The sequence below is a fragment of the Mustelus asterias genome, chromosome 7 (assembly GCF_964213995.1).
Source record: "Mustelus asterias chromosome 7, sMusAst1.hap1.1, whole genome shotgun sequence".
Taxonomy (NCBI): Eukaryota; Metazoa; Chordata; class Chondrichthyes; order Carcharhiniformes; family Triakidae; genus Mustelus; species Mustelus asterias.
The window spans coordinates 134,172,113-134,195,199 of record NC_135807.1 but is presented as its reverse complement, the minus strand read 5'-3'; the positions used below and the strand labels follow the sequence as shown (position 1 = coordinate 134,195,199).

The window sequence follows — 23,087 nt, the reverse complement described above, 5'->3', positions numbered from 1 at the left end:
CAGACGGGCCAGGTCTTGGAGAGGTTTGGAAACAAGGATGAGAGAACAGACATGGTGACAGAAATCTCAATCCAAAGGTTCCAACAAGCATGACTGCCATCATTTATTTTAGAATTAGAGAATTATAGAATCCCTACACTGCAGAAGAGGCCATTCAGCCCATTGAGTATGCACTGACTTTTCTGACAGAGCATCTGAACCAGGCCCTCTCCCCCATCCTATCCCCGTAACCCCACACATTTACCGTGGCTAATCCACTTAACCTGCACATCATTGGACACTAAGGGTAATTTAGCATGGCCAATCCACCTAACCTGCACGACATTGGATATTAAGGGGCAATTTAGCATAGCCAATCCACCTAACTTGCACATCATTGGACACGAAGGGGCGATTTAGCGTGGCCAATCCACCTAACCTGCACATCTTTGGACTCCAAACTTAATTCTCCAAGATTTGCTGCCGTGCGATGAATGAAAACAATACTCCGGGATAGTCGGGACACATCCAACTAACTATGTACCCGGTTTATGCACCACTGCAGTCTAAAGCTGCAGCAATGAGTTTACAGGCAGGAATTAAAGTTACCAGCAGCACTGGGGGAACAGCTCTGCATTCTGAAGGGAAGCCCACCTAGCTACCGCAACACAAACTGAGCCACAAACTGAACCCGGATTAGTGTGTGGTGATCCATTTTGGCAGATCCAATGGGATGAAGCAGCAGTATAATATGAAGGGTACCATTCTTAGCAGTGTAGAGGATCAGAAGGACCTTGGGGTCCGGGTCCATAGGACTCTTAAATCGGCCTCGCAGGTGGAGGATGCGGTCAAGAAGGCGTACGGCGTACTGGCCTTCATTAATCGAGGGATTGAGTTTAGGAGTCGGGAGATAATGCTGCAGCTTTATAGGACCCTGGTTAGACCCCACTTGGAGTACTGCGCGCAGTTCTGGTCACCTCATTACAGGAAAGATGTTGAAGCCATTGAAAGGGTGCAGAGGAGATTTACAAGGATGTTGCCTGGATTGGGAGGCATGCCTTATGAGGATAGGTTGAGGGAGCTTGGTCTCTTCTCCCTGGAGAGACGAAGGATGAGAGGTGACCTGATAGAGGTTTACAAGATGTTGAGAGGTCTGGATAGGGTAGACTCTCAGAGGCTATTTCCAAGGGCTGAAATGGTTGCTACGAGAGGACACAGGTTTAAGGTGCTGGGGGGTAGGTACAGAGGAGATGTCAGGGGTAAGTTTTTCACTCAGAGGGTGGTGGGTGAGTGGAATCGGCTGACGTCGGTGGTGGTGGAGGCAAACTCGTTGGGGTCTTTTAAGAGACTTCTGGATGAGTACATGGGATTTAATGGGATTGAGGGCTATAGATAGGCCTAGAGGTGGGGATGTGATCGGCGCAACTTGTGGGCCGAAGGGCCTGTTTGTGCTGTGGCTTTCTATGTTCTATGTTCTATGTTTCTCAAATCTTTGCTTTCATTAAAAGTAGAAGATAAAAATAATATATTTTGCAGCAGCAAGATGAAAAGGGCGGGGTGGGGGGGGGGGGGGTGGTGGGGGGCGGGCGGCGGGCGGCAAGGCCGTGAATCTCAACTGTAAGAAAGAAACATCTTCAATGCTGTCATAGCAAACAAAAAACACTAGTGAAAGAAATCATCGCTGGAATTAGATAGGTAAGAATAATGGACATCAGTGATTTACTCTACTGAGAGTATCTGACATCAAGGAGCAGCATGCAAACCACATCTTTAATGTAATAAAGACAGACAGATAGAATTGGAAAGAATTGTTCCTGATGGTGGGGGAAGTCCAGAACTAGGGGTCACAGAGTCTTAGAGGTTTACAGCATGGAAACAGGCCCTTCGGCTCAAATTGTCCATGCCGCCCTTTTCTTTTTAAATCCCTAATTTGGCCCATATGCCCATCTTACCCATGTAACTATCTAAATGCTTTTTAAAAGACAAAATTGTACCCGCCTCTACTACTACCTCTGGCAACTTGTTCCTGACACTCAGCACCCTCTGTGTGGAAAAATTGCCCCTCTGGACCCTTTTGTATCTCTCCCCTCTCACCTTAAACCTATACCTCTAGTTTTAGACTCCCCTACTTTTGGGAAAAGATGTTGACTATCTGCCTCTAAGCCTCCTACTCTGCAGGGAAAAAAGTCCTACTCTATCCAGCCTCGCCTTATAACTCAAACCATCAAGTTCCAGTAGCATCCTAGTAAATCTTTTCTGCACTCTTTCTAGTTTAATATCCTTTCGATAATAGAGTGACCAGAACTATACACAGTATTCCAAGTGTGGCCTTACCAATGTCTTGAACAACCACAGTTTGAGGATAAGGGGTAAATCTTTTAGAACTGAGGAGACATTTCTTCACCCAGGGAGTGGTGAATGTGTGGAATTCACTACCATGGGAAGTAATTGAGGCCAAAACTTTGTCTGATTTCAAGAAGAAATTCGATATAGCTCTTGGGGCTAAAAGGATTAAGGGATATGGGGGAGAAGAGGGATCAGGATATTGAATTTGACGATCAGCTATGATCATAATGAATGGCGGAGCAGGCTCGAAGGGCCGAATGGCCTCCTCCTGCTTCTAGTTTCTATGTTTCTATGTGAGGGCTGAAAAAACTCTGCAGCTCTGGCAGCATCTGTAAAAGGCAGAAAAACAGAGTTAACGTTTCCAGTCAAATATGATCAGAATGAAAAGTGAAGCTCAGAATTATAGAATCATAGAATCCCTACAGTGCAGATGGAGGCCATTGGGCCCATTGAGTCTGCACTGAGTCAGCATCTCACCCAGGTCCACACCTGCCCTATTCTTGCAACCGCATGTATTTACCCGATTTATTAATCCTCCTAACCTACACATCTTGGGTCACTAAGAGGCATTTTAGCATGGCCAATCCCCCGAACCTACACATCTTGGGTCACTAAGAGGCAGTTTAGCATGGCCAATCCACCTAACCTACACATCTTTGGCTTCTTCAACTTCTACATCTTGGATTGACACAAGCGATTGCACCAAATGATGGTACATTTCTAACCACATACCCGCAACTTCATGGGTGGAATTTTACTGTCACTTTACGCCCATTTTGCGGTGGGAAAATGCCATAAAATCGGGCGTAAAGCGGCTAGCGCGAATGGCGCCGGTTTTTGCGACTGCTGCAATTTTACGGCACCCACATTGCCTACACAGTCAGCTTCTCGCCGGAAATGGGCGACGGACTGAATGATTTATTTAAATTTATGGGAATGATCATCTACATGTGTTTAGCGAGCTGGTGCTCAATCGTCCGTGCTTGCTTGCCTTTAAGGCCTCGCCGGGAGAAGTTTTCTCCAGCGAAGAAAATACCTGCTCCCCATGAACAGGGAACAGTTGTGTTGGCCTCACCTGTGGAACCGGAGGCCATTGAGGCCCCCCCCACCCCCACCCCGGGAGGCTGAGTACAAGGCGGGGGGAAGGTGAGGGGCAATTTTTTCACATAGAGGGTGGAGCGTGTTTGGAATGAGCTGCTGGAGGGGGTGGTAGAGGCGGGTACAATTACAACATTTAAAATACATTTGGACAGGTACATGGATAGAATCATAAAATCCCTACAATACAGAAGGAGGCCATTTGGCCCATTGAGTCTGCACCAACAACAATCCCACCCAGGCCCTATCACCATAACCCCACACATTCACCCTTCTTCTTCACCCTGCTAATTCCCCTGACACTAAAGGGCAATTTAGCATGGCCAATAAACCTAACCCGCACATCTTTGGAGTGTGGGAGGAAACCGGAGCACCCGGAGGAAACCCACGCAGACATGGGGAGAATGTGCAAACTCCACACACACAGTGACCCAAGCTGGAAATGGAACCCGGGTCCCTGGAGCTGTGAGGCAGCAGTGCTAACCACTGTGCCACCGTGCCACCTGTAACAGAGTTAAGGAGCTGGATTTTACCTCTTCCATTGGGACAGGTTCGGAGGCAGGAACAGAACCAAAATCGGTAAAGATCCCTTTGGATTGGCTACCCAACGCATGTGGAAAGCAGCGGCAGTGACTTTGTGCAAAGCAAGCTCCCACAAACAGCGAAGTGATAGTGACTGGATAATCTGATGCTGGTTGAGGCCCATGACACCGGGGAGAACTCCCCCTGCTCTTGTTTAAAAATAGCGCGACGGGATTGTTTATGTCGCAGTGCTAATCTAACCATTTTGCAATTCTCGTGAAAAAGAATGGATCTGGAACATCAACTCTGCTTCTCTCTCCACAGCTGCTGCCTGGTCAGCTGAGTCTAACAACAACCTGCATTTATATAGCAACTCAAACACAGTAAAAATCCCTACAGTGCTTCACAGGAGCAAGGATCAGAAAAGTAACCGGGACCGAGCCCCTCATGGAGATATCTAGGGCAGTGGGTCAAAAGCGTGGTCAAAGAGTTGGGTTTTAAAAGAGCATCTAACAGGAGGATAAAGAGGTGGAGATGTTTAGGCGGGAAATTCCAGAGCATAGGGCCTAGGGCAGTTAACGGCAGACGAACATTGGTGTGGAGGGAATAGGGAATGCCCAACAGCCCAGAATTGGAGGCCGACTCCATATCCTTTGTAGGCCTCTGGTCTGAGGCCTTTTTGTTAAGCCTGAACTCAATTCAAAATGGCACTTTGAGTCATCTCCGGCCATAAACAAGACTCAGATTGCCAACCTATATGACACTGGTTAGGCCAATTATTAAAAAAAGACACTCGACCTGAAACTGTTCTTTATTGGGAGCTGAACAGGGAAATAAACATAAATGAACCGGACTTCAGCTTGCTTCTATTTATATCGGGCGAGTAAAATGCTGCAATGTGAGGTTATTTTAAGTGTCTACCTTGCAGAATTTATTATGTGTAATTAACAATCCCAGAGAGATTCCAAATCTGAGGAAATAAAACCTATGACTCAAAAAGAAAATCCACATGATTGGACTGGGAGCCAACAGTGGGGGCTCGGGGCAGAGGGGGGGGGGGGGGGGGGGGGAGGGTGGAGGAGAGGTGGGGAGGAGAGGGGGGGGTGTCAGTACATTCCTCGGAAAGATAGCCTGGTTGCAATCAAGAAAATGCGGTATTGTGCACGGGAATAAAATAAGATTTTACTTAAGGTCTGTCCACACAAGTGAACATAGACATTTCATAAACACCGGCACTCCCATCAGTAAATATGTCAGTGCTTTCAATTAACCTACGATAATAATATTCATATCCTATCGGCTGGCTGAGTGTGTGCAGGTTGAGTATTCAGTCCTTGTGGTGTGTCAGTAACCACAGTTTCAAAACAATACATATTGTTAGCAGAATTTTCATTTTCAGCTCTGAACTGAGAAGTTATAACTATTAGAAAAGACTGAACAGGCCACAGCTTCCCCCTTCTGGAAAAGTGCCAGGTGTGGAGGGTAACCTGACTGCAGTGACCTCAGCGAGGTGGGTCCCTTGGAGTATGAGCTCCCTGATTGAGGTAATGATGGCCTGCCCAATCAGGGAGTCTCACCTGTGTATATCATAGAATCATAGAATCCCAACAGTGCAGAAGGAGGCCATTCAGCCCATCGAGTCTGCACCAACAACAATTCCACCCAGGCCCTATCCCCACAACCCCACTTATTTACCCTGTTAATCCTCTGACACTAAGGGTCAATTTAACATAGCCAATCAACTGAACCCGCACATCTTTGGACTGTGAGAGGAAACCGGAGCACCCGGAGGAAACCCACTCAAAAACGGGGAGAACGTGCAAACTCCACACAGACAAACCCGGGTCCCTGGTGGGAATCAAACCCGGGTCCCTGGTGCTGTGAGGCAACAGTGTTAATCACTATGTCACCGTGCCCCTAATGAGCAGTGTCAGGGCTACTGACACTCCAGATTCTGATTTTGTACCTGAAACGCTCTTAGGAGTGGATATATAGGTGGCATTGGTGGCACAGTGGTTAGCACTGCTGCCTCACAGTGCCAGGGACCCGGGTTTGATTCCCAGCTTGGGTCACTGTCCGTACGGAGTCTGCACCTTCTCTCTGTCTCTGCGTGGGTTTCCTGCGGGTGCTCCGGTTTCCTCCCACAGTCCGAAAGACTTGCAGGTTAGGTGCATTGGCCAGGCTAAATCCTCCCACCCGAACAGCCACCGGAGTGTGGCAACTGGGGGATTTTTGCAGTAACTTCATTGCAGTGTTAATATAAGCCTACTTGTGACATGAATACATAAACTTATAAGATCATCACCAGTCAATCCAATAGGGAGTTTAGGAGATTCGTCTTTGCTCAGAGAGTGGTGGAAGTTGCTACCACAGTGAGTGGTTGAGACATTTAAGGAGAAGATAGATAACTACATGAGGGATCCAAGAATAGAAAGCTGGGGTGAGGTGAAGAGATGGGGAAGGATATTTGTGCTGAGCACAGACGCCACATGGAGCAGGTAAGCCGAATGGCCTGTTTCTGTGCTGTACATGATATGTAATCAATTCTTTTTCACTTCCTGCTTCTTGCAGGAATAACCAGCCAGAAATAAAAGACTAAATTTGCAGAACACATTTCGTTCTACTCTCAATGCTTCCAAAGTATTTCACAATCATCTCTATCCCCCGATGCACTTTCGTCAGGAAACTGTTGGGACATCAACTGTATTAAATTTTGATGAATCTTTTTAACAGAATGCGCTCGCTTTGTCTATTTCTTTACATCATTCCCATGGAAACCCCGAGGGAATAAAATTGCAGCAGGAATTTTCAGAAACCACGAAATATTCTCGTAGTGGAGCACTGATTTCCAGAAACTGCGTTAGAATTATTATCGCTCGGGCAGAATGAGTGAAGTCTCAAGTCAATCAGGAATACACTCGTTCTGCAGATTCTAAACCCACGGCCGGAATTCTCCGACCTCGCCCACGACTGGGGTTCTCCGGTCCCGCTGCTGTCAATGGAGATTTGGCTGAGCGCCGGATTTTCCGTCCTCGCTGACAGCGGAGGCAGGGCGTGCGAGACCAGGGAATTCCGGCCATTGCCTCTGAAAGAAAAACCCGTATTTATATAGCACCTTTCACTACCTCAGGAGCTCGCAAAGCACCTCACAGCAAATGAAGTGATTTTTTGAGGCATTGAAACTGTTGGAATGTTGGAAGCCAATTTGCACACAGCAATGTGGAAATAACCAGACATTATTTTTTGAGTGATATTGTTGAGGGATAAATATTGGCCACGTCACCAGGGTGAACCCCCCTGGTCTTCTTCGAAGTAGTTCACTGGGATCTCTTACATCCACCACAGTAACTTCATTGCCGTGTTAATGTCAGCCTACTTGTGACATTAATAAATAAACCTTAAACTTTTAAAAACTTTAAAGAGAATCTCGTTCAAAGCCAGTGTAAAATCTGTCCATGTGGGCCAGAATTATAAAGGGACTTTTTATCAATGAACTGAAAGGGCGGCACGGTGGCACAGTGGTTAGCACTGCTGCCTCACAGCGCCAGGGACCCGGGTTCGATTCTCGGCTTGGGTCGCTGTCTGTGCAGAGTCTGCACGTTCTCCCTGTGCCTGCGTAGGTTTTCTCTGGATACTCCGGTTTCTTCCCACACTCCAAAGATGTGCAGGTTAGGTTAATCGACCATGCTAAATTGATCCTAGTTTCAGTGGAAATAGCAGGGTAAATGTGGGGGGGTTATGTGGATAGGGTGGGGTTGTTGCAGGCTCGATGGGCCGAATGGCCTTCTTTTGTCCTGTCGGGATTCTATGATGATTTCTCCCAAATATCAGAGAGAAGGGGCACTCGTTGTGCACACACATGCAGAATTCCAACCAAAGTTGTTCCGTTTCCCAACTCCTCCAATTCCAGAACGCCAGTCAGAACAGTAAATCTTCATTGGTGAAGACTTGCTAACTCAATGCAGGCCAGGGAACCAATCCCGACCTTTTCTGATCAATGCAGTAGCCAGCCATCTCTGCGATAGGATGGGGGTTCACAGAATTGTTACAGCACAGGAGGCCATTCAGCCCATCGTGTCTGCGCTTGTCCTCCGAATGAGCAAAGGGCAGCTGAGGCCTTGGCTTAACGTCTCACCCGAAGGACGGCATCACCGACAGGACAGCACTCACTCAGTAATGCATGGACATCAGCACTGATGTTGATGTTCAAGGCCTTGGGTGGAATTTTCCCATCCTGGGACTAAGTCCCATGGCGAGGTGGGAAGTGGAGTGTTTCCCGTTGTGGCAGTTGGTGGGGAAATATGCTAAATTCTCCAGGCACGACCTCATTCATTGCACACCCGGTGGTGGTGGTGGGGAAGGGGGGGAGTGGCTACTCTGTATTCAGTGGCAGGGAAGGCTGGATGATGTGAGATCCATTGTCCTATCCGGGCGCCATATTGAAAAGGCGCCCAACATCACTGATCCACTATTGAAGAAGATCAAAGAACAAAGAACAAAGAAAATTACAGCACAGGATCAGGCCCTTCAGCCCCCCCAAGCTTGCACCGATCATGCTGCCCGACTGAACTAAAACCCCTTACCCTTCCGAGGACCATATCCCTCTATTCCCATCCTATTCATGTATTTGTCCAGACGCCCTTTAAAAGTCACTACCGTATCCGCTTCCACAACCTCCCCCGGCAATGGGTTCCAGGCACCCACTACTCTCTGTGTCAAAAATCTGCCTCGTACATCTCCTTTAAACCTTGCCCTTCGCACCTTAAACCTGCGCTCCCTAGTAATTGACTCTTCCACCCTGGGAAAAAGCTTCTGACTATCCACTCTGTCCATGGCTCTCATAATCTTGTAGACTTCTATCAGGTCGCCCCTCAACCCCCGTCGTTCCTGTGAGAACAAACCAAGTTTCTCCAACCTCTCCTCATAGCCAATGCCTTCCATACCAGGTAACATCCTGGTAAATCTTTTCTGTACCCTCTCCAAAACCTCCACATCCTTCTGGTAGTGTGGCGACCAGAATTGAACACTATATTCCAAGTGCGGCCTACCTAAGGTTCTATAAAGCTGCAACATGACTGGCCAATTTTTAAACTCAATGCCCCGGCCAATGAAGGCAGGCATGCCATATGCCTTCTTGACTACCTTCTCCACCTGCATTGCCACTTTCAGTGGCCTGTGTACCTGTACACCCAGATCCCTTTGCCTATCAATACTCTTAAGGGTTCTGCGATTTACTGTATATTTCCTATCTGTATTAGACCTTCCAAAATGCATTACCTCACATGTGTCCGGATTAAACTCAATCTGCCATCTCTCCGCCCAAGTCTCCAACTGATCTATATCCTGCTGTATCCTCTGATGGTCCTCATCGCTATCCGCAAATCCACCAACCTTTGTGTCGTCCGCAAACTTACTAATCAAACCAGTTACATTTTCCTCCAAATCATTTATATATATTATAGCAAAGGTCCCGGCACTGATCCCTGAGGAACAGAAAGAAGGTGGACATCCAGAAAATGAAGATGGATCTGCAGGAGCACTCTTTGACCAGACAATGGACCCCCTAAGAACAAAGCTGGATCTCCAGGAACATTCTGAAGCTGGAAGATGGACCCCCCTCAATGACAGTGAATCTGGAAAGTCCATCTGCAGAAGGTCCTCCCACCCATCGCTGTGGTGTTCCAGGGTCCAGACTCCATCCTGAACTCCGGAGGCAGCCCCAGGCATTGATCAGGTGAGTCCCAATATCCGCACGCCATGTAGTTCCAGACATATCCGCACTAGCGTGTTTTCCCGATGACGCCGCGGAGAATCGGGCAATGGTGACTGGGCCTTCACCTGCGTCCCATTAGCGGGATGCAGATAAGGTTCACACCAGCCTCCAGCTGGCTTACCGATCCGCCGCGGCGGTACCAGCGGAAGATCCGGTGGGAAACTCATGCCGGACTAAGGCCAGTTGTGAGACCTCCCTTTGAATTCTTCCTCATCATCTGCCATGGAATCTGCCGGTGAGGGCATGGGAGAATTCCGTCCCCAGAGTGGAATGTGACCCCCATAACCTTCCGCAGTGGAGGTAGGAGAGCTACCAACCGAGCCACAGCTGGCCCACAAAGGAAGAAAAGCACAGAAGAAAGTAGCTATAAGGAGAGATTGGACAGGCTGGGGTTATTTTCCTTGGAACAAAGAAGGCTGAGAGATAACGTGATAAAGGGGTACAAAATTATGAGGGGTAAAGATAGAGTGGACAGGATATAATTGTTTCCCTTGGTGGAGAATTCTAGAACCAGGGGACATGGATTCAAGATAAGTAGCAGTAGGTGTAGAGGGGACATGAGGAAGAACTTTTTTATGCAAAGTTTGGTGGGTGTTTGGAATTCGCTGCCCGAGTTGGTGGTGGAGGCAGAGACCCTAAACTCTTTTAAAAAGTACCTGGATCTGCACCTTAAGTGCTATAAGCTACAGGGTTATGGGCCGGGTGCAGTAAGGTGGGATTAGAAAGGGTGCCTGGGTGTCCTCGGGCTGGCATGGACAAGATGGGCTGAATGGTCTCTTTCTGTGCTGTAACTTTTCTATGGTTCTAAGAAGAGAAAAGAGTGGATATAGATGTATAGGACCCTGCAAGACATCTTTTCCTGCACTGTTACTCAACACCTCCACGGCTCTCCTAAGACAACACTACTCCCAGAGGGGAAAGAGGGGATTGTGATGGTGGAAGTGGAGTGGTGTGCAGAGCACTAACAGTAGAAGTGATAGAGGGAAGTGGGGGAGCAGGAAGTTGTGAGTGATAGGGCTAGAGTTGCAAGCATAGTCTTACCTTGATGAGTTTGGGGAGGTCATTGATGTCCCCTTCAATTAGTTCAGAGTCATTGATTGTGATATACATTGAGGCTGTTAGTCTACGTGCTACATGTGCTCACAGTACTGGGAGAGCCTGTGTCCATGAGGTTAAGCTGAGACCCAAGTTAAAACTGCTGTTGAGATGAATGGGCCTCAATCAGCATGAACACATAGGGGCGAATTATACCATCCCACCCACCACGGGAATTGGAGCGGGCAAGGAGTGGGCGAAGGGTGGGCCATGGAGAGGTCCGTTGACCTCGGGTGGGATTTTCCGGTTTCCGGGTGAGCGAGGGTGGATAATCCCGCCCATGAGGTTCTCAGCAGCAGACTGCACTAACTATCAGAAAGAGTTGGGATGGTAGAAAGAAGGCACCTTAAGGATTAGATTATGAGCTCAGTTTTCATAAACAAGGTTGATATTTGATGGGATATAGATTGAGGGTAATTTGAATGTTTTATTTCGCATTTTGAAAGTTGTTGAGTGGGTAGATAGTGGGAAACATTTTTCCTGTTGGTGGGAAAGGCTAGGATGAGGAGACATAACCTTAAATTCAGATGCCAGAAATTAAGGAGAGAAGTTAAGAAGCATGTCTTCAAAGGATGGTCTGAGTGTGGAATCCTCTCCCTCAGAAAAACCAGTAGATGCTAGCTCAATTATTCATTTTAAGTCTGGGGTTCAACAGTTCCTTTTGATACACACAAGGGTATTAAGGAATATGGAACAAAGGTCAGAGGGGATTTCACTCAGAGGGTGGTGGAAATTTGGAATGCACTGCCTGGGAAGGTAGTGGAGACCAGAACATTTGCAACCTTTAAAAAGTATTTGGGTGAGCACTTGAAATATCATAACCTTCAGGGATATGGGACAAGAGCTGGACCATGGGATTAGCGCGCCTTTAGTAGTAGTTAGTGTCAGGGCAGACTCGATGGGTCGAAGGGCTTTTTCTGCACTGTATGACCCTATGACTCTAAGATGGATGGATGGAATTGAGATCAGATGAATGGAGGAACAAGCTCGAGGGGCCGAATGGCCTTCACCTTATCCTGTATTGCAACCATCTGAGTCAATATAATTGTTTTTAACTGCCCGATCACTCCCAGTCCTTAAAATGCAGCTTCTCTATGATTACGTTGGAAGTTGGCTAACCTCACAGGAAGGAACACCTTATTCATTTCTTTTTTTTTCCAAAACGCAAGGAAATGTTGTTGATTCATTGCAAAAGGACATTTAAACAAAGCAATATTAGAGTCTTCGCAGCTTGGAAAACAACCTGTTTTCTCTTTTTGAGGTATCACCGTACCTCGTGTAAGAAGCATGCTTTCAGATGGATTGACTAAGGCTCCCATTCAAGCATAAATTCTCCCCACTAAAAGACGCTTTATTTGTGCCCTTCTAGCTCCGACCCAAATTACTTTGCCCTTTAGGACAACTAAACCAATCGATTTGAGTGTTTATAAAAATTGTGTAAAGTTCAGAATCATTTTGTAAGAAATATTAAATGAACATTTCTCTCAGGAAACCTGAATCAATGCTCACGCTTTCTATTGTAATGAAGTATAACCTCCATGCAACCCGTTTTAATGCAAGTCAGCTGTTCCATTTTAACACAATTGCTTTCTCCAAATTGCGCAAGTAAAATAGGAGGGTTCACTGAGGTCTGCGAATCTGATGGCATCGCTTTACGAGTTTTCTGCAACGCCTGCCTTCAGTTAGTAGCGCCGGGAGACTAAGCGCAGTCTCACCAAGCAATAACTTCCATTCCAGAGGTGTGAACTCTTGGCTGACATCTGGAATGATGCATCATCCAGTTTCAGGCTACACACCGCAGTGGGTTTTCTTTCACAGCTGAAATGGAACACACTGTAGTTGTTCATTCCGATTATTTTTAAAACAATTGAAGGAATGGATCAGGAGTACCAATAAAGTACTGTAATATACAAAACATGCACAATGCACTTACAGGGCAAATGTTCAGAAAATAAAAATACCTCTGTTTCTAAATATCCTTAGGTTCTGCTGAAGGAATCCATCTGACATGGTAATCAATTCTTCCTCCTTCTTTAAAGTTGTAAGTTTATTTATTAGTCACAAGTAGGCTTATATTAACACTGCAATGATGTCATTGTGAATACCCCCTAGTCGCCACACTTCGGCACCTGTTTGGGTACACTAAGGGCAATTTACCATGGCCAATCCACCTAACCCACACATCTTCGGAGTATGGGAGGAAGCCGGAGCACCCGGAGGAAACCCACGCAGACACGGGGAGAATGTGCAAGCTCCACAGAGACAGTGACCAAACCGGGAATTGAACCCAGATCCCTGGTGCTGTGAGGCAGAAGTGCTAACCATTGTGCCACTGTGCTGCCCTTGAATATGGTTTTCAATAAGGTGCCTTGGATTTTTGTCTCTTTCTGCCATCATTTCAAGTTTTTTTTTCCTTTTGAAGTCTTTATTAATGACAATTGAATCTAATTTTTTTTAAAGGCAGTTTTTACTCCTTTGGGGTTGTCAGGTAGGGTGCCACAGTGGGACAATTTAGCCTGGCCAATCAACCTAACCCACACATCTTTGGACTGTGGGAGGAAACCAGAGCACCCGGAGGAAACCCACACAGACACGGGGAGAATGTGCAAATTCCACACAGACAGTGACCCAAACCAGGAATCGAACCCGAGTCCCTGGTGCTGTGAGGCAGTAGTGCTAACCACCATGCCACCGTGCCGCCCTGTCTAGCTATTTCTCTAGTTTTCTCCACTCCTACGCCCTCCTGACATAACTGTGTTCACGTAATTTGATTTGATTTGATTTATTATTGTCACATGTATTAGTGTACAGTGAAAAGTATTGCTTCTTGCGTGCTATACAGATAAGGATACCATTCATAGCGAAGGAAATGAGAGGGTGCAGAATGTAGTGTTACAGTCATAGCTAGAATGTAGACAAAGATCAACTTAGTGCGAGGTAGGTCCATTCAAAAGTCTGACAGCAGCAGGGAAGGAGCTGTTCTTGAGTCGGTTGGTACGTGACCTCAGACTTTTGTATCTTTTTCCCAACGGAAGAAGGTGGAAGAAAGAATGTCCAGGGTGCGTGGGGTCCTTAATTATACTGGCTGCTTTTCCGATGTAGCGGGCAGAGTCAATTCTGACCTCTCGAACTTCCCAGATTTTATCCACTATGCCATTGGTGATCAGACCTTTAATTGTCTGAGCCCTAATTCTGGGCTTTCCATCCTGACCCCCTCTTTCCTCCTTTCAGGCACTTGTTCAAATGTATCCCTGTGACCAAGCTTTCTTTTGGGTGGCTTTATGTCAAATTTTGTTTCATAATATTCCCGCGAAACTTCTTGGGTCCTTTTACCACATTACATAAGCTACAGAATTACAAGTTGTTGTTATACCACATTATCATTATTCACACATCAGACGGACCAGATACTCCTTTTTTTCATTCATTCATGGGACATCGCTGGCTGGCCAGCATTTATTGCCCATCCCTAATTGCCCTTGGAAGGCAGTTGAGAGTCAACCTCATTGCTGTGGCTCTGGATTCACATGTAGGCCAGACCAGATAGGAACAGCAGATTTCCTTCCCTCAAGGACATTAGTGAACAAGATGGGTTTTTCCAACAATCGCCAATGGTTCCAGGGTCATCAGTAGGTTCCTAATTCCAGATTTGTTTAATTGAATTCAAATTCCACCAGCTGCCGTGGCGGGATTCGAACTCGGGTCCCCAGAACATTCGCTGAGTTTCTGAATTAATAGTCCAGCGATAATACCACTGGGCCATTGCCTCCCCTCCATATAGCATCAAGTTAGGAGCAAAGTAGCACGATGTTGTCAAGACAGAGGGAATATGTTTTGTACCCGCTCTTGTCTCTGCCACAGAAGTTCAAGCCGAAAGTTTCACCAGAGATTTGTGAGCGTGATCTTGGTTGACACTTCATTGTAACATTGAGAGAGTGTCAAAGATGCTATCTCTGAGATGGGATGTTAAATTGCCCTCTGAAAAAAGACTTGCACTTTTCTCCACCACCGGACATCTCAAAGCACCTCACAAACATACAAATTCAGAGCAAGAGTAGGCCACTCAGCCCCTCAAGCCTGCGCAGTCATTCAATAAGGTCTGGCTGTAACCTCAACCCCACATTCCTGCTAACTCTGACAACCTTTCACCTCATTGCTCATCAAGACTCTATCTAACTCTGCTTTAAAAGATATTCATTAACTCCCTGCTTCCACAGCCTTTTGAGGAAGAGAATCCCAAAGACTCACGACCCTCTAGAGATTTTTGTTTTCCTTGTCTCCGTCCTAAATCAGTCAGAAGTCTCGTAACACCAGGTTAAAGTCCAACAGGTTTATTTGGAATCACGAGCTTTCAGAGCGCTGCTCCTTCAGCAGGTGAGTCCACATCATGTCTGTACTAAATGAGTGACCCCATATTTTTTAAAAAATGAATGAAATACCCTCACTATAGACTGGCTGTCTCTGCATGTACATGAAACAGTCAGCGCAGACAAAGTGGATGTTTCACTATATCTATCAACAGGACACAGCTGAATGCCTTTGCTAACAGCACCGAAACTGTATTAAAGACATAAATGGAATACTTTTTTAAAGTGTAGTTACTGTTATTTAGTGTAGGAAATGCCACAGCTAATTGCACTCAGCCACCCTCCCCTCTCCACATAGAACAAGACAATAATGATGAGACAATAGTTTTTGGTGATATTGTCCGCAACACCGGGGAGAACTCTCCTTCGCTTCTTCGAAATAGCGCCACAGAACCTTTCACATCTACCTAAGCGCGCAGAGGGGGTTCAATGTCTCATCCAAAAGCAGCACCTCCAGCAATGCAGCACTGCAATGCCTGCCCTCATTTTTAGTGCTCATGCCCTGGGCCGAAAATCCCGTCTCGCCCACCCTGGGAATCATAGCGGGCGAGACGGAAAATTTGGTATAACGTTTAAAGGTCTGTTGAGCTCACGATGGGAATTTCCAGCCTCGGGGCATGTGTGGCTGGAAAACCCCACCCCTGAAGTGCAAGTTAAATCCAGAACCTTGTGACCTTGTGTGGGAGAGGTGAACTGAGCTCAGCGGGGGGCCAGGAAAATTAGCAGCACCCTCATTGTAGACTGGCTGTCTCTGCATGTACATGAAATAGTCAGCGCAGACAAAGGGAATGTTTCATTATATCTATCAACAGGACACAGCTGAATGCCCTTGCTAACAGCACCGAAACTGTAATAAAGACATGATTAAGTGACCATTGTCTGAACGGACATTCCATCTATCTACCACTAAAGACTATGACATTACTGATGGGACACGAATAAACAGCTCTTGTCTCGGGCCTACCTCTTTGTATCATATGTAAATAATTTACCAATGTGTGTGACCAGAAACAATTATCTTTACTAGAAGTTGTGCCCTATAAAAAAGGCTGACTGTACGCAATTGGGCACAGCAGACTGAAGAAGCCTTAGGAATTCTTCAGTTCTCCTCTCCTTATCGATAAGAAGGCAATAAAGGATACATCACTCGTGAACGTTGTGTCCAAATATCTGTTTAGTTCCAACACTTGAGGCAAATGAGCTACCGACTAAGCCAGGGCCAAGGTGGACATCACTATCTGAAGAGGAGGAGAATCCTTCTGGTGCTCTGTCCAAGATTTAACCCTCAGCCAATACTAATGCAAAATCAATGCTGTTTTGGGGACCTTGCTTTGAAAGGATTGGTTACTCTATTCCATACATTATGACAGGGACACGCTTTAAAAATATTACCCTGGGTGCATAGCACTGCAGGGCGCTCCAAAATGCATCGCGTAAATACATTAATTGTCATTAAAACTCACTTGTTCATTACTAATCTACGCCAATCTTAGAAAAAAAGCAACTAAGGGCCAGTTAGTTTAAACTCAATGGTGGGAAATCTTTTTGAAATGATAATTCTAGACAAAATTAACAGTCACTTATAAGATTATAAGAAATAGACCATCGAGTAGGCCATTCTGCCCGGGGAGCCTTTACTAGGACCACTGTATTTCTTGGGCTATATTAAGTATCCATACAGAGCTGCACAAGGTAAATTGTTTAAAAATATGCAGATGACACAAAATGTGGAATACTGTGAACTGTGAGGAGGATAGTGTGACTTCAAGAGGGCATAGACAAGCTGGTGGAATGGGCAAACAAGTGGCAGATCACATTTATCGTGTAGGAGTATGAAATGATGAGTGAGATTCTTCGGCCTCTCAGGCGCGTGACTCCCGCCGGTGAGAGGTGCCACATTGTTTGCTAGCGGTGGGATTCTCTGGTCCCACCGGTGTCAATGGGAATTTCCATTGACGTCACCCCATGCTGGTGGGAAACCTGAGGCAGGGGTGCACTGTCGGCGGGACTGGAGAATCCCGCTGGCGTGAACAGCCGGAAATTTCTGGACGACATCTTTTGGTGATAAGAACATGGAGACAAAAGATAAAGGGTACAATTCTAATAATGGGACAGGAACGGAGAGATCTGGGGACATAAGGGTACAGATCATTGACAGTGGCAGGGCAGTTTGAGAAAGTAATTAAAAAGGCATAAAGGATACTAAACTATACAAACAGGGTGGGATTATTCAGCCGTTCCTGCCGGTGGGATCTTCCAGTCCTGACAATGGCAAACCCCCTCCACATGTTCCCGGCGGAGGAAGGTGCGGACAATGGGAAGCGCCAATAACAGCAGCTGGACCAGAAGATCCTGCCACCGGCCAATGGTGAGCCCCTTCCACAACATGCCATGTTGCGGTAGGGGTGGGGGGGCGGGGGGGGGGGGGGGGGGGGGAACCTCTTGGATTATCTGCCAGTTATTTATTGACAAGCCGTGTAAGTGTAGATTATAATTCCCATTTTGTATAGTTGTAATTTGTAACTGGATTGCTTTGCTGGCTAATACAGTGTCCAATAAAAGGGCAAAACAGATACGCTTTGGAAAATTATTGGACGATAAGTAATTGCGGGGAAGGTCTGGGAGGATTGGGACTGTAACAATTGCTCTTTAAAAGAGTCAGCACAGACTGACTGGGCGATTGGCTCCCTCGGTGCTGTAATATCCTGAGATTCTTTAATATTGAATACTAGCCTCTGCAGTGCCCTTAGGTACAAGAGAAGTGGAGATGGTGAATGTTGTGTATATTTTAACAAGTGTTAACTCTGATTTGCATCAATGAGTGGCAGACAACATTGGTCATCTTGTTCCAATGTGAATCAGCAAAAGGTTCAGTAAGGATAGAGTGTTGGATCATTAGCACAGGGTTATATCCGGTGTAACTTTTTATTCCCAGTACAGCAGATGAATGGAAAGGATAATTATTTCTGGAGGATTATAAATGAAACTCTGGGTCTGAGATTGTGTTGGTTTAATTCAGATCTCCGTTACATTGGCATGAAGTCAGGGGCAGCACAGTGGCATAGCGGTTAGCGCTGCTGCCTCACAGCGACAGGGGCCTGGGTTCAATTCCCGGCTTGGGCCACTGTCTGTGTGGAATCTGCACGTTCTCCCTGTGTCTGCGTGGGTTTCCTCCGGGTGCTCCGGTTTCCTTCCACAGTCTGAAGATGTGCGGGTTAGGTGGATTGGCCTGGCTAAATTGTCCCTTAGTGTCAGGTGGATTAGCTAGGGTAAAATGCATGGGGTTAGGGGGAGAGAGCCCGAGTGGGATTGTGGTCTGTGCAGACTCAATGGGCTGAATGGCCTCCTTCTGCACTATAAGATTCTATGATTATAAGTCAGTTTGGTAACTTCATGTCTGAATTTTACTCCACATGCTGTCTGATTCACAATGGTTTCAGTAACACATTAGCACAGATTGTGCTGTTTAACTTCCAGTATACTGTGAATAAGAAACATATGCCCTTTAGCACATCTGTTCCAGTTGTTAGAGATATAAAAAATATTGTTCTAAAGATTCAAAGCACAACGGCATTCAAAGCACTTAGACTCAAAAACAGCCGGACAAACAAACATTATTTAAGCTCCCAATACTGACCCAAAGTTAAAAGTACACAGTATCATTCCTCGACATAATCCAAAGCAGTAAAATCTACATGTACAAGGTTCTTTTTAAAAGTCCTTGCGACCCACACAGCACTCAAGGGCAACAGTAAAGATCAGTGTAAATTGCTGTTTAGACAGGACAGAGGAATTCAATATGCAAACTTCCTCCACCTCTCCCCACACGATGAATACACCAAACGTTCAGTAACGCCTACTGAACTCCATTCACTTCTTGGAGAATAGATTATATTCGCTTGAGCCTCTTTTCTCCCACACATGCAAGGCCGGGGAACCCCAGTTTCGAAGCAGTTACTGAAATACCTCATCATAAATAAACCAGGGTTTAAAACGGGCCAAAGGAAGTCATACAGAGGGCTACACAACTTGAAGCGAAATGAAATCGAACAGTGTCCTTTCCCTATCAACACGGGGTTACTACCCCAAGTATACCTTTTACCCTTCGAAGATAATTTAATGTACTCATAGCTGTGTACTTGATAGTGGGGTGGGGTTGGGAATTTGCATGCAAATCTTAGAAAGGGTAAACCCCCCTCTCCCCAAAAGAAATACATGCGACCTTAGTCATTAGTTAATTCCGCACGATATTGTCCACAAGACAAATAGCAGTGAGAAAATCAGAGATTATTTTCTCCCTTCCTCCATCTTCTAAATGCAATGGATTTTTTTTGTTTAAATTGTAAAGTTTAGAAACATTGTTTGTTTTATTGTTATTTAGCGACCTCCAAGTGTATCCAGATGTTGATACCTTGTCCACACTTATGTGTTTGGTATGTACGCGTGTGTGTAGCAAAGCAGCTCAGATCCATCTCGGAACCAGCAGCACTCTGCATCTTCTGTGTTCATTTACAAACAGGGATAAGCGCAGTATTCAAGGGTATACCCACACACACACACACACACATAGCTACAGGAGAAATCACAGAGCGAATTAAAAATAAATACTGCTCCCCACCCCAGTAGGGGACCTTTACCGGTATCCAGTTTCCCCCCTCTCTCTCACACACAAACATAAAGCACTCTATTAATGTATCCCACCCAACATTATACTTACAACACAGCTGATGTCCTACCAACCGCTTGAATTGGTACAAATGTATTCCCCTTTGGCAACAAGAACAGCACAAAATGCACTCCACTAAATATTCAACAGTCTCCAGAGAAACGGAATGTCTTTTTGACGATTAAGTGTACATAAAATCCTGGTCAACCAATCGCCCACCTCCGTGTATTGTATTATATATATATTTAAAAATGCAACTTGTGCGTATTTTTCTGCCTCTGCGTATGTGTGTGCATCATTTGCAAAGACGTAAGCAGTTTACGTGACACTTTATATATCCATCTCGCATTTATAAAGCATTCTTATACGTGAACTAAACGCCGCTGTCTTGCAGAAACCACCAACTTACCGAAGCGCCACTTACAGGAGCAAACATGATCTAATGCAGAGAGGTAGAAATAAAATCAAAACACGACTTGGATTCCGCTGACTTGAATTCCGCTGACTTGAATTAACTTTGTAGCTTGTTTGTGTGCAGTTCGGTTGGCGAGATGTCTTTTCAATGAAAGGACGACTGCACAGCGTGTGCCCAGTGGGGAGAAGGTTGCAAGTTGAGGATTGCTGTACAATATTTTCCCCTGTTGCTACATTCCTTGTATTACATTACTGACGTACACTGCAGCCAGCCAGCAGAGTGGCAGGGGGATGGCTATGAGTCCAGCCCAAATTGTTCTGTAAAGTCCCACCCCGCCTTCCACTGTACTTGATCCGCTGTCCACAGGAGCAATTTAGAAAAGGCAGCTTTTAATGACGAAGAATTCATCCAGACTCGAAACGTTGGCTCTATTCTCTCCGCACAGATGCTGTCAGACCTGCTGAGATTTTCCAGCATTTTCTGTTTTTGCTTCAGATTTCAGCATCTGCAGTATTTTGCCTTTATCTTTTTAGCTATTATAGTCATAGTAGTTTACAGCATGGAAACAGACCCTTCAGCCCAACTTGTCCATGCCGCCCTTTTTTTTAACCCCTAAGCTAGTCCCAATTGCCTGCGCTTGGCCCATATCCCTCTATACCCATCTTGCTGTCTAAAAACTTTTTAAAAGACAAAATTGTACCCACCTCTACTACTGCCTCTGGCAACTTGTTCCAGGTACTCACTACCCTTGAAGTGAAAAGATGACCCCTCTGGACTCTTTTGTATCTCTCACCTTAAACCTATGCCCTCTAGTTTTTGAGAAAACCTTTGAGAAAAGATGTTGACCATCCAGCTGATCTATGACCCTCATTATTTTATAGACCTCTATAAGATCACCCTAGGGAAAAAAGTCCCAGTCTATCCAGCCTCTCCTTATAACTCAAACCATCAAGTCCCCATAGCATCCTAGTAAATCTTTTCTGCACTCTTTCTAGTTTAATAATATCCTTTCTATAATAGGGTGACCAGAACTGTACACAGTATTCTAAGTGTGGCCTTACCAATGTATTGTAAAACTTCAGCAAGACGTCCCAACTCCTGTATTCAATGTTCTGACCAATGAAACCAAGCATGCCGAACGCCTTCTTCACCACCCTGTCCACTCGTGACTCCACTTTCAAGGAGCTATGAACCTGTACCCCTAGAACTCTTTGCTGTATAACTCTTCCCAACGCCCTACCATTAACTGAGTAAGTCCTGCCCTGGTTCGATCTACCAAAATGCATCACCTCGCATTTATCTAAATTAAACTCCATCTGCCATTCATCAGCCCACTGGCCCAATTGATCAAGATCCCATTGCAATCCTAGATAACCTCCTTCACTGTCCACTATGCCACCAATCTTGGTGTCATCTGCAAACTTACTAATCATGCCTCCTAATTTAGATAAATGTGAGGCATTGCATTTTGGAAGATCGAATCGGGGCAGGGCCTACTCAGTTAATGTTCGGGCGTTGGGGAGAGTTATAGAACAAAGAGTACAGGTTCATAGCTCCTTGAATGTGGAGTCCCAGGTGGACAGGGTGGTGAAGAAGGCATTCAACATGCTGGGTTTCATTGGTCAGAACATTGAATACAGGAGTTGGGATGTCTTGTTGAAGTTGTACAAGACATTAGTAAGGCCACACTTGGAATACCTTGCACAGTTCTGGTCACCCTATCATAGAAAGGATATGATTAAACTAGAAAGAGTGCCATGATGTGGAGATGAACAACATTGGATTGGAGTGGCACAGTAAGAAGTCTCACAGCACCAGGTTGGAGTCCAACAGGTTTATTTGGAATCACGGGCTCACCAGCGCTCCGAAAGCTCGTGGTTCCAAATAAACCTGTTGGATTTTGGCCTGGTGTTGTGAGACTTCTTACTAGAAAGAGTGCAGAAAAGATTTACGAGGATGCTACCAGGACTTGATGGTTTGAGTTATAAGGAGAGGCTGGATAGACTGGGACTTTTTTCCCTGGAGCCTAGGAGGCTTAGGGATGATCTTATTGAGGCCTATAAAATAATGAGGGGCATCGATAAGGTAGATGGTCAATATCTTTTCCCAAAGGTAGAGGAGTCTAAAACTAGAGGGCATAGCTTTATGGGGAGAGATACAAAAGGGTCTCAGAGGGTGATGAGTGTCTGGAATGAGTTGCCAGAGGCAGTAGAAGAGGCGAATACAATTTTGCCTTTGAAAAAGCATTTAGACAGTTACATGGGTAAGATGGATATAGAGGAATATGGGCCAAATGTGGGCAATTGGGACTAGCTTGTTGATAAAAACTGGGCAACATGGACAAGTTGGGCTGAAGGGCCTGTTTCCATGCTGTAAAGCCCAATGAATCAATGAATCTAAATTAATGAGATGGCACCATCTATTTGCCAGCCTTTGGTGCCTATGTAACTAACGCTTAAAGTCCATTTTGACTTAAATCCTTTGATTTAATAATATTGTGGGGGTTACACCTTTTGCATTCTGCTCCAAAAAACCCAGCACGCTGTATTTTTTTCTTAAGGTGCACATATTAAAATATCATGGGTTTGCAAAGGTGAAATACAATTTAAAAGTCCACTAAAGATTATGCAGAATGTATTGAAAATTTGACTCTGCCTCTAATTCCTGTCATTTTCTCCTCATCATCAATCCCTGTGCCATCATTTATAATGGCTACAGTACTGCCAATGGTCGGAGTGTAACTGCAGTGTGACATGTTTACATAGGCAACTTCCATTATAAGTAAGCACTACCTGAAAGAATGGTGGAAGCTGATTCAATAGCAAC

General features: G+C 45.6%; 1 protein-coding gene across 1 annotated transcript in view; it reads right to left on the bottom strand.

Annotated features, from left to right (window-relative positions):
* The window catches only part of znf516 (zinc finger protein 516), a 152,990-nt gene extending 132,670 nt beyond the window's left edge, over positions 1 to 20,320 (bottom strand). Inside the window, exon 1 of the mRNA XM_078217155.1 lies at positions 20,256 to 20,320. The gene's annotated coding sequence lies outside the window, so the exon portion shown is untranslated. The remainder of the gene's footprint in view (positions 1 to 20,255) is intronic.
* Between the last annotated feature and the right edge of the window lie 2,767 nt (positions 20,321 to 23,087).